The sequence below is a fragment of the Tursiops truncatus genome, chromosome 16 (assembly GCF_011762595.2).
Source record: "Tursiops truncatus isolate mTurTru1 chromosome 16, mTurTru1.mat.Y, whole genome shotgun sequence".
NCBI lineage: Eukaryota > Metazoa > Chordata > Mammalia > Artiodactyla > Delphinidae > Tursiops > Tursiops truncatus.
In genome coordinates this window covers 6,445,348-6,455,789 of record NC_047049.1, presented here as the reverse complement: position 1 = coordinate 6,455,789, position 10,442 = coordinate 6,445,348, and the positions used below count along the sequence as shown (strand labels likewise).

Genomic DNA, 10,442 nt, shown 5'->3' with positions numbered 1-10,442 from the left:
TAGTGTTTATATCCAAAGTAATAATCATTGTCATGGCTTAAATACAGCCAAACATCAACACACAAAGTATTTGTATTTAGGTTTTTTGACATTTTAAAGGAAACATCCACAGAAAATTTCATGTTTCATTACAAACTACTCCAAGCAATAAATTTCTCAGAGAGAATTTCAAGATGGCGGAGGAGATGTAGAGATCACCTTCCTCCCCACAAATACATCAGAAATACATCTACATGTGGAACAACTCCTAAAAAACACCTACTGAATGCTGGCAGAAGACCTCAGACTTCCCAAAAGGCAAGAAACTCCCCACATACCTGGATAGGGCAAAAGAAAAAAGAAAGAGACAAAAGAATAGGGACAGGACCTGCACCTCTGGGAGGGAGCCATGAAGGAGGAAAAGTTTCCACACGCTAGGGATCCCCTTCACCAGCAGAGATGGGGGGTAGCAGCAGGGAAGCTTCGGAGCCACAGAGGAGAGCGCAGCAACAGGGGTGCAGAGGGCAAAGCAGAGATATTCCCGCACAGAGTATTCATGCCGACCAGAACTCAACAGCCCGAGAGGCTTGTCTGCTCCCCTGCCGGGGCGGGGAGGGGCTGGAAGCTGAGGCTCAGGCTTCGAAGGTCGGATCCCAGGGAGAGGACTGGGGTTGGCGGCGTGAACACAACCTGAAGGAGGCTAGTGCGCCACAGCTGGCCGGGAGGGAGTCCAGGAAAAAGTCTGGACCTGCCTAAGAGGCAAGAGACCATTGTTTCAGGGTACGCGAGGAGAGGGTATCAGAGCACCACCTAAACAGGCTCCAGAGAGGGGCGCAAACCGTGGCTATCAGCGCGGACCCCAGAGACGGACACGAAATGCTAAGGCTACTGCTGCTGCCGCCACCAAGAAGCCTGTGTGCAAGCACAGGGCACTATCCACACCTCCCCTCCTGGGAGCCTGTGCAGCCCGCCACTGCCAGGGTCCCATGATCCAGGGGTAACTTCCCCGGGAGAACACACAGCACGTCTCAGGCTGGTGCAATGTCATGCCAGCCTCTGCTGCCGCAGGCTCTCCCTACATTCCATACCCCTCCGTCCCCCTGGCCTGAGTAAGCCAGAGCCCCTGAATCAGGTGCTACTCTAACCCCGTCCTGTCTGAGCGAAGAACAGATGCCCTCAGGCGACCTACACACAGAGGCAGGTCCAAATCCAAAGCTGAACCCCGGGAGCTGTGCGAACAAAGAAAAGAAAGGGAAATCTCTCCCAGCAGCCTCAGGAGGAGTGGATTAAATCTCCACAATCAACTTGATGCACCTGCATCTGTGGAACACCTGAATAGACAACGAATCATCCCAAACTTGAGGTGCTGGACTTTGGGAGCAACTGTAGACTTGGGGTTTGCTTTCTGCATCTAATTTGTTTCTGGTTTTATGTCTGTCTTAGTTTAGTATTTAGAGTTTATTATCATTGGTAGATTTGTTTATTGATTTGGTTGCTCTCTTCCTTTTTTTATATATATAGATATATTTTTTTCCCTTTTTCTCTTTTTGTTAGTGTGTATGTGTATGCTTCTTTGTGTTATTTTGTCTGCATAGGTTTGCTTTTACCATTTGTCCTAGGGTTTTGTCTGTCCGTTTTTTTGTTTGTTTGTTTTTGGTGTTTTTAGTATAGTTTTTAGCGCGTGTTATCATTAGTGGATCTGTTTTTCGGTTTGGTTGCTCTCTTCTTTCTTTCTTTCTTTTTCTCTTTTAAATTACTTTGAACTTTTTTTATTTTCAATAATTAAAATTTTTTTTTATTTTAGTAATTTAACTTTATTCTTTCTTTCTTTCTTTCTTTCTTCCTTCCTTCCCCTCCCTCCCTCCCTCCCTCTCTCTCTCTCTCTCTTCCTTTCTTTCTGCTTTCTTTCTTCTTATCTCCCTTTTCTTCTGAGCCATGTGGCTGATAGGGTCTTGCTGCTCCGGCTGGGAGTCAGGCCTGTGTCTCTGAGGTGGGAGACCTGAGTTCAGGACACTGGTCCACCAGAAACCTCCCGGCTCCACATAATATCAAACAGCAAAAGCTCTTCCAGAGATCTCCATCTCAATGCTAAGACCCAGCTCCACTCAACGACCAGCAATCTATAGTGCTGGACACCCTATGACAAACAACTAGAAAGACAGGAATACAACCCCACCCATTAGCAGAGAGGCTACCTAAAATCATAAGGTCACAGACACCCCAAAACACACCACCGGATGCAGTCCTTCCCACCAGAAAGACAAGATCAAGCCTCATCCACCAGAACACAGGCACCAGTCCTCTCCACCAGGAAGCCCTACACAACCCACTGAACCAACCTTAGCCACGGGGGCAGACACCAAAAACAACGGGAACTACAAACCTGCAGCCTGGGAAAAGGAGACGCCAAACACAGTAAGTTAAGCAAAATGAGAAAACAGAGAAACACACAGCAGATGAAGGAGCAAGATAAAAACTCACCAGACCAAACAAATGAAGAGGAAATAGGCAGTCTACCTGAAAAAGAATTCACAGTAATGATAGTAAACATGATCCAAAATCTTGGAAGTAGAATGAAGAAAATACAAGAAACGTTTAACAAGTACCTATAAGAACTAAAGAGCAAATAAACAATGATGAACAACACAATAAATGAAAATAAAAATTATCTAGAAGGAATCAACAGCAGAATAACTGAGGCAGAAGAACAGATAAGTGATCTGGAAGATAAAATAGTGGAAATAACTACCACAGAGCAGAATAAAGAGAAAAGAATTAAAAGAATTGAGGACAGTCTCAGAGACCTCTGGGACAACATTAAATGCACCAACATTTGAATTATAGGGGTCCCAGAAGAAGAGAAAAAGAAAGGGTCTGAGAAAATATCTGAAGAGATTATAGTTGAAAACTTCCCTAATATGGGAAAGGAAATAGTTAATCAAGTCCAGGAAGCACAGAGAGTCCCATACAGGATAAACACAAGGAGAAACACGCCAAGATACATATTAATCAAATTCTCAAAAATTAAATACAAAGAAAAAATATTAAAAGCAGCAAGGGAAAAGCAACAAATAACATACAAGGGAATCCCCATAAGGTTAACAGCTGATCTTTCAGCAGAAACTCTGCAAGCCAGAAGGGAGTGGCAGGACATATTTAAAGTGATGAAAGGGAAAAACCTACAACCAAGATTACTCTACCCATTAAGGATCTCATTCAGATTCGACAGAGAAATGAAAACCTTTACAGATAAGCAAAAGCTAAGAGAATTCAGCACCACCAAACCAGCTCTACAACAAATGCTAAAGGAACTTCTCTAGACAGGAAACACAAGAGAAGGAAAAGACCTACAATAACAAACCCAAAACAGTTAAGAAAATGGGAATAGGAACATACATATCGATAACTACCTTAAATGTAAATGGATTAAATGCTCCAACCAAAAGACACAGACTGGCTGAATGGAAACAAAAACAAGACCCGTATATATGCTGTCTACAAGAGACCCACTTCAGACCTAGGGACACATACAGACTGAAAGTGAGGGGATGGAAAAAGATATTCCATGCAAATGGAAATCAAAAGAAAGCTGGAGTAGCAATTCTCATATCAGACAAAATAGACTTTAAAATAAAAACTCTTACAAGAGACAAAGAAGGAAACTACCTAATGATCAAGGGATCAATCCAATAAGAAGATATAACAATTGTAAATAATTATGCACCCAACATAGGAGCACCTCAATACGTAAGGCAAATGCTAACAACCATAAAAGGGGAAATTGACAGTAACACAATCATAGTAGGGGACTTTAACATCCCACTTTCACCAATGGACAGATCATTCAAAATGAAAATAAATAAGGAAACACAAGCTTTAAATGATGCATTAAATAAGATGGACTTAACTGATATTTATAGGACGTTCCATCTAAAAACAACAGAATACACTTTTTTCTCAAGTGCTCATGGAACATTCTCTAGGATAGATTATATCTTTGGTCACAAATCAAGCCTTGGTAAATTTAAGAAAATTGAAATTGTATCAAGTATCTTTTCTGACCACAATGCTATGAGACTAGATATCAATTACAGGAAAAAATCTGTATAAAATACAAACACATGCAGGCTAAACAATACACTACTAAATAACCAAGAGATCAGTGAAGAAATCAAAGAGGAAATAAAAAAACACCAAGAAAGAAATGACAATGAAAACATGATGACACAAGACCTATGGGATGTAGCAAAAGCATTTGTAAGAGGGAAGTTTATAGCAATACAATCCTACCTCAAGAAACAAGAAACATCCCAAATAAACAACCTAACCTTACACTTAAAGCAATTAGAGAAAGAAAAACAAAAAAATCCCAAAGTTAGCAGAAGGAAAGAAATCATAAAGATCAGATCAGAAATAAATGAAAAAGAAATGAGGGAAACAAAAGCAAAGATCAATAAAACTAAACGCGTTTTTTTGAGAAGATAAACAAAATTGATAAACTGTTAGCCAGATTCATCAAGAAAAAAAGGGAGAAGACTCAAATCAATAGAATTAGAGATGAAAAAGGAGAAGTAACAACTGACACTGCAGAAATACAAAGGATCATGAGAGATTAATACAACCAACTATATGCCAATAAAATGGACAACTGGAAGAAATGGACAAATTCTTAGAAAAGTACAACCTCTGAGACTGAACCAGGAAGAAATAGAAAATATAAACAGACCAATCACAAGTAATGAAATTGAGACAGTGATTAAAAATCTTCCAACAAATAAAAGCCCAGGACCAGATGGCTTCACAGGCGAATTCTATAAAACATTTAGAGAAGAGCTAACACCTATCCTTCTCAAACTCTTCCAAAATATAGCAGAGGGAGGAACACTCCCAAACTCTTTCTACGAGGCCACCATCGCCCTGATACCAAAACTAGACAAAGATGTCACAAAGAAATAAAACTACAGGCTGATATCACTGATGAACATAGATGCAAAAATCCTCAACAAAATACTAGCAAACAGATTCCAACAGCACATTAAAAGCATCATCCACCATGATCAAGTGGGGTTTATCCCAGGAATACAACGATTCTTCAATACATGCAAATCAATCAATGTGATAAACCATATTAACAAAATGAAGGAGAGAAACCACATGATAATCTCAATAGATGCAGAAAAAGCTTTCAACATAATTCAGCACTCATTTATGACAAAAACCCTCCAGAAAGTAGGCATAGAGGGAACTTACCTCAACATAAAAAAGGCCATATGTGAGAAACCCACAGCCAACGTCGTTCTCAATGGTGAAAAACTGAAACCATTTCCCCTAAGATGAGGAACAAGACAAGGTTGTCCACTCTCACCACTATTATTCAACATAGTTTCGGAAATTTTAGCCATAGCAATCAGAGAAGAAAAAGAAAGAAAAGGAATTCAAATCGGAAAAGAAGATGTAAAGCTGTTACTGTTTGCAGATGACATGATATTATACATAGAGAATCCTAAAGATGCCACCAAAAAACTACTAGAGCTAATCAATGAATTTGGTAAAGTAGCAAGATACAAAATTAATGCACAGAAATCTCTTGCATTCCTACACACTAATGATGAAAAAACTGGAAGAGAAATTAAGGAAACACTCCCATTTACCACTGCAACAAAAAGAATAAAATACCTAGGAATAAACCTACCTAAGGAGACAAAAGACCTGTATGCACAAAACTATAAGACACTGATGAAAGAAATTAAAGATGATACAAACAGATGGAGAGATATACCATGCTCTTGGAATGGAAGAATCAACATTGTGAAAATGACTATACTACCCAAGGCAATCTACAGATTCAATGCAATCCCTATCAAACTACCAATGGCATTTTTCACAGAACTGGAACAAAAAATTTCACAATTTGTATGGAAACACAAAAGACCCCGAATAGCCAAAGCAATCTTGAGAAAGAAAAACAGAGCTGGAGGAATCAGACTCCCTGACTTCAGACTATACTACAAAGCTACAGTAATCAAGCCAGTATGGTACTGGCAAAAAAACAGAAACATCGATCAATGGAACAGGATAGAAAGCCCAGAGATAAACCCATGCACATATGGTCACCTTACTTTTGATAAAGGAGGCAAGAATATACAATGGAGAAAAGACAGCTTCTTCAATAAGTGGTGCTGGGAAAACTGGACAGCTACATATAAAAGAATGAAATTAGAACACTCCCTAGCACCATACACAGAAATAAACTCAAAATGGATTAAAGACCTAAATGTAAGGCCAGACACTATAAAACTCTTAGAGGCAAACATAGGCAGAACACTCTATCACATAAATCGCAGCAAGATCCTTTTTGACCCACCTCCTAGAGAAATGGAAATAAAAACAAAAATAAACAAATGGGACCTAATGAAACTTAAAAGCTTTTGCACAGCAAAGGAAACCATAAACAAGACGAAAAGACAACCCTCAGAATGGGAGAAAATATTTGCAAATGAAGCAACTGACAAAGGATTAATCTCCAAAATTTACAAGTAGCTCATGCAGCTCAATATCAAAAAAAGAATCAACCCAATCCAAAAATGGTCAGAAGGCCTAAATAGACGTTTCTCCAAAGAAGAGATATAGATTACCAACAAACACATGAAAGGATGCTCAACATCACTAATAATTAGAGAAATGCAAATCAAAACTACAATGAGGTATCACCTCACAGCAGTCAGAATGGCCATCATCAAAAATTCTACAAACAGGGCTTCCCTGGTGGCGCAGTGGTTGGGAGTCTGCCTGCCGATGCAGGGGACGCGGGTTCGTGCCCCGGTCCGGGAAGATCCCACATGCCGCGGAGCGGCTGGGCCCATGAGCCATGGCTGCTGGGCCTGCGCGTCTGGAGCCTGTGCTCCGCAACGGGAGAGGCCACGACAGTGAGAGGCCCGCATACTGAAAAAAAAAAAAAAAATCTACAAACAATAAATGCTGGAGAGGGTGTGGAGGAAAGGGAACCCTCTTGCACTGTTGGTGGGAATGTATATTGATACAGCCACTATGGAGAACAGTATGGAGGTTCCTCAAAAATGTAAAAATAGAACTACCGTATGAGCCAGCAATCCCACTACTGGTCATATACCCTGAGAAAACCACAATTCAAAGAGAGTCAAGTACCACAATGTTCATCACAGCTTTATTTACAATAGCCGGGACATGGAAGCAACCTAAGTGTCGATCGACAGATGAATGGATAAAGACGACATGGCACATATATACAATGGAATATTACTCCGCCATAAAAAGAAACGAAATTGAGTTATTTGTAGTGAGGTGGATGGACCTAGAGTCTGTCATACAGAGTGAAGTCAGAAAGAGAAAAACAAATACCGTATGCTACCACATATATATGGAATCTTAAAAAAAAAAAAAAAAGGTTCTGAAGAACCTAGGGGCAGAACAGGAATAAAGATGCAGATGTAGAGAATGGACTTGAGGACACAGGGAGGGGGAAGGGTAAGCTGGGATAAGGTGAGAGAGTGGCATGGACATATATACGCTACCAAATGTAAAACAGATAGCTAGTGGGAAGCAGCTGTATAGCACAGGGAGATCAGCTCAGTGCTTTGTGACCACCTAGAAGGGAGGGATAGGGAGGGTGGGAGGGAGACCCAAGAGGGAGGAGATATGGGGATATATGTATACATATAGCTGATTCACTTTGTTATACAGCAGAAACTACCACAACATTGTAAAGCAATTATACTCCAATAAAGATGTTAAAAAAATAAATTTCTGGGTATATAGTAGCCACATTTATTATTGTATAATTGACAGAGATTCAGGAAAAATTACATCTACAATATCTACCATTCTAGATGAAATTGCTTTAGAATAGAAGCCTAAATATATTACATTTAAATTTCTTGAAACCTATTATTGCATTCCACTTATTTTATGGGTATTTTGTCTGAAAATTGATTTTACTTTTATATGTCAACTAAATTAGATGTCAACTAAATTAACTGAAGCATAAAATATGCCAGCAAGATATATTTACAAATACACATGGCAAAATGGTGTGCAAGTAACAGGAATCCGATTTAAACTCACAAGCACAAGTCCCCATGCAACAGTGACCAACTCATCCCTAATCCTCTTTGTTGTTGCAGGTGATTTGTGCATGACAAGCCTGTTTACAGTGACCAATGTCATGAGCAAGGCTGCTAGAAGGTTTTTGTCATTTTTGTTAACAGTTGGTGTGATTCCACTCTTAAGGTTCTCATCTGCATCAGAAAGCTTGGGTTGTTTAATTTCTATCAGGTGAGTGGACAGTCTCTCCCCAGACATCACATCCGTGGACCCTAATCCTAACCCTAAGGTTAAGGTTGGCTCACCACCTCTGTGGAGATGACTCGCACACCTAAGTCTGCAGCCCTGACCTCTTTTTACTGCTCAAGCGGTATATCCTCTTGCCTGCTGAGGACCGTCCTAGGTGCCCCAAAGGTACCTCAAACCTATATGTCCCAGAGCCAACTCATGACCTACCCCTCCAACCTCACCTCCTTTCAGTGTTCCCAGATCGTCCACCCCATTTTTTTGACCAATTTCCCCTGATATGTATTTCCCACTTGCCCCTAATCCAATCCCCCCGAAGTCCTGGCCATTTTACTTTCCAAATCTCCCTGGAGCCTGTCTGCCATTCTCCATCTCCATCACTATCCCACTGGTCCAAAGAACCATTATGTCTAGCCAGGATCAATTCAAGATGGTGTAGCCTTGTTTACCCTGATCCTGTGACCCTTTGCTCAAAGCCTTTCACTGAGGATCCTGAGAAATTCCTTAACAAGGTCACGGAGACCTCCCCTGGTCAGTGTGCACCTGCCTCTCCAGCCCCGCCTCCCATCTCAAGCTCCTGTGGCTCCCATCCCAGCCTTACCACCGTGTTCCCCTGCCTCACAATGGCTGTGCCTCTCTCCGCTGATACCTGGACTTCACCTATGTTTTCCCTCTGCCTGGAATTCTCTTCTCTGCCCTTTTTGCCTAGTTACCTCCTCCCTGAGTTTACTGCCTGGGTCAAGTCATAGTTGCAAGTTCACATTTGAGAGGGGGAACTTCCTTGACAGCTTCTGCATATGCCCCCACTAAACTGTTTGCACTCACCTTTGCGTTCCCAGCACCCAGCATACCACCTGTACATGGAAACATGGAATAATTCACTCAAATCAGAGGGGCACCTGCTCTGGCTTTCCTCTGGCCACCCCTGCCCTAACCCCCCTGCAACACACAGGGACATAGGCCCACCTGGAGCTGCTGAGAGCCTGCCCTAATGGCTCCAAGCCTGCTTCGGGGCCCACACAGTGTGCTTCCTAGGCCTGACGCCCAGAGGACCTGGTGTGTGTACCCCTATGCCCAAGGGGTGGCCAGGGGGCACCTGTTAGAAGGGTCAGAGGATAGAACATTTTAATAGTCTCCAAGGGGTGGCTGTGATGAAGGTGTACTAGCCAAGGAAGGAGGATAGGACATATTTTATTTAATAATTTGTTGGCTTAATATATAACTTAGATATTTAGCCATACGCTCTGCAGACTCCATTTACAGTCTTCCCCAGGCCCTGCAAAAAAAAACCAAACCAAACAAATGAAAAACAAAACAAAAATCAAAACACAAGCACAGGGCTGGTTTCATGCATATCTGAGAATAAACTTTCTCTCTCATTCAGTATCGAGATGATCCCCTGTATTCCATCTGCAATCTGAGCTCAAAGGAGGATTGACTCTTAAAGTCAACAGAGATAGAAATACTAATGCCAACACTCGATAAGCACAATGAATGGGGTGGGGAGGGGGGCGGGGTGAATTACCGAAGTCATTCAGTATCAAAAACATGTTCCCAAATCGTCATATGACACAAAAACATTAAAAATTATGTTCTTTGGATAGTGGGACGGTGCATTTTCTTGCCTTTTTGCGTTTTGCTACATTTGAATTTTCCAACATAAACGGGCCCACATTTGTAATGAAAACCTTATTCTTTTGAAAAATCAAGTTACTGTTCTGTTTCATTTACAAAACACAAACGTTTTGCCAAAGCTCACCATCTTCTTTGCCCTCCCTTACACGGAAGCAATGCTAGGAATTTTCTGTCCATGTATTTATTTCACTGGCAGAGACAAAAAAACCCATATTTTCTCAGAACTCAGCAGCAAAAAAAAGACCACAGTTATACTTACATTTTATGTAGTGGGGAATCACAATAAGCCTCATTTATATGTTTAAAAAATGCATCGCCTGGCTAGTAGAAGCTGGGTCCACTTTATTTCAGGCAGCTACCTGAGTTTTCTTATACCACCCCTGCTGCCTAACTTCCATTAAGCCCACCTTGATTTCTTCCGGTTTCCTAAGTGTGGTCTGCAGTAAGTTTTTCATAGCCATGCCCTAAAAATCCAGTTTTGGTTTTTGTTACTTAGAAATAAG

The 10,442-nt window shown here is 41.2% G+C and overlaps 1 protein-coding gene across 23 annotated transcripts in view; it reads right to left on the bottom strand.

The window, feature by feature from the left end:
- The window catches only part of TEX36 (testis expressed 36), a 51,238-nt gene that overhangs the window by 31,702 nt on the left and 9,094 nt on the right, over positions 1-10,442 (bottom strand). Inside the window, exon 4 of one of the 23 annotated variants that reach the window (XR_012326848.1) lies at positions 9,480-9,580. The exons of the other annotated variants lie outside the window; for them this stretch is intronic. The gene's annotated coding sequence lies outside the window, so the exon portion shown is untranslated. Of the gene's footprint in view, positions 1-9,479; positions 9,581-10,442 lie in introns of those variants that run through there. 23 annotated transcript variants of the gene reach the window in all.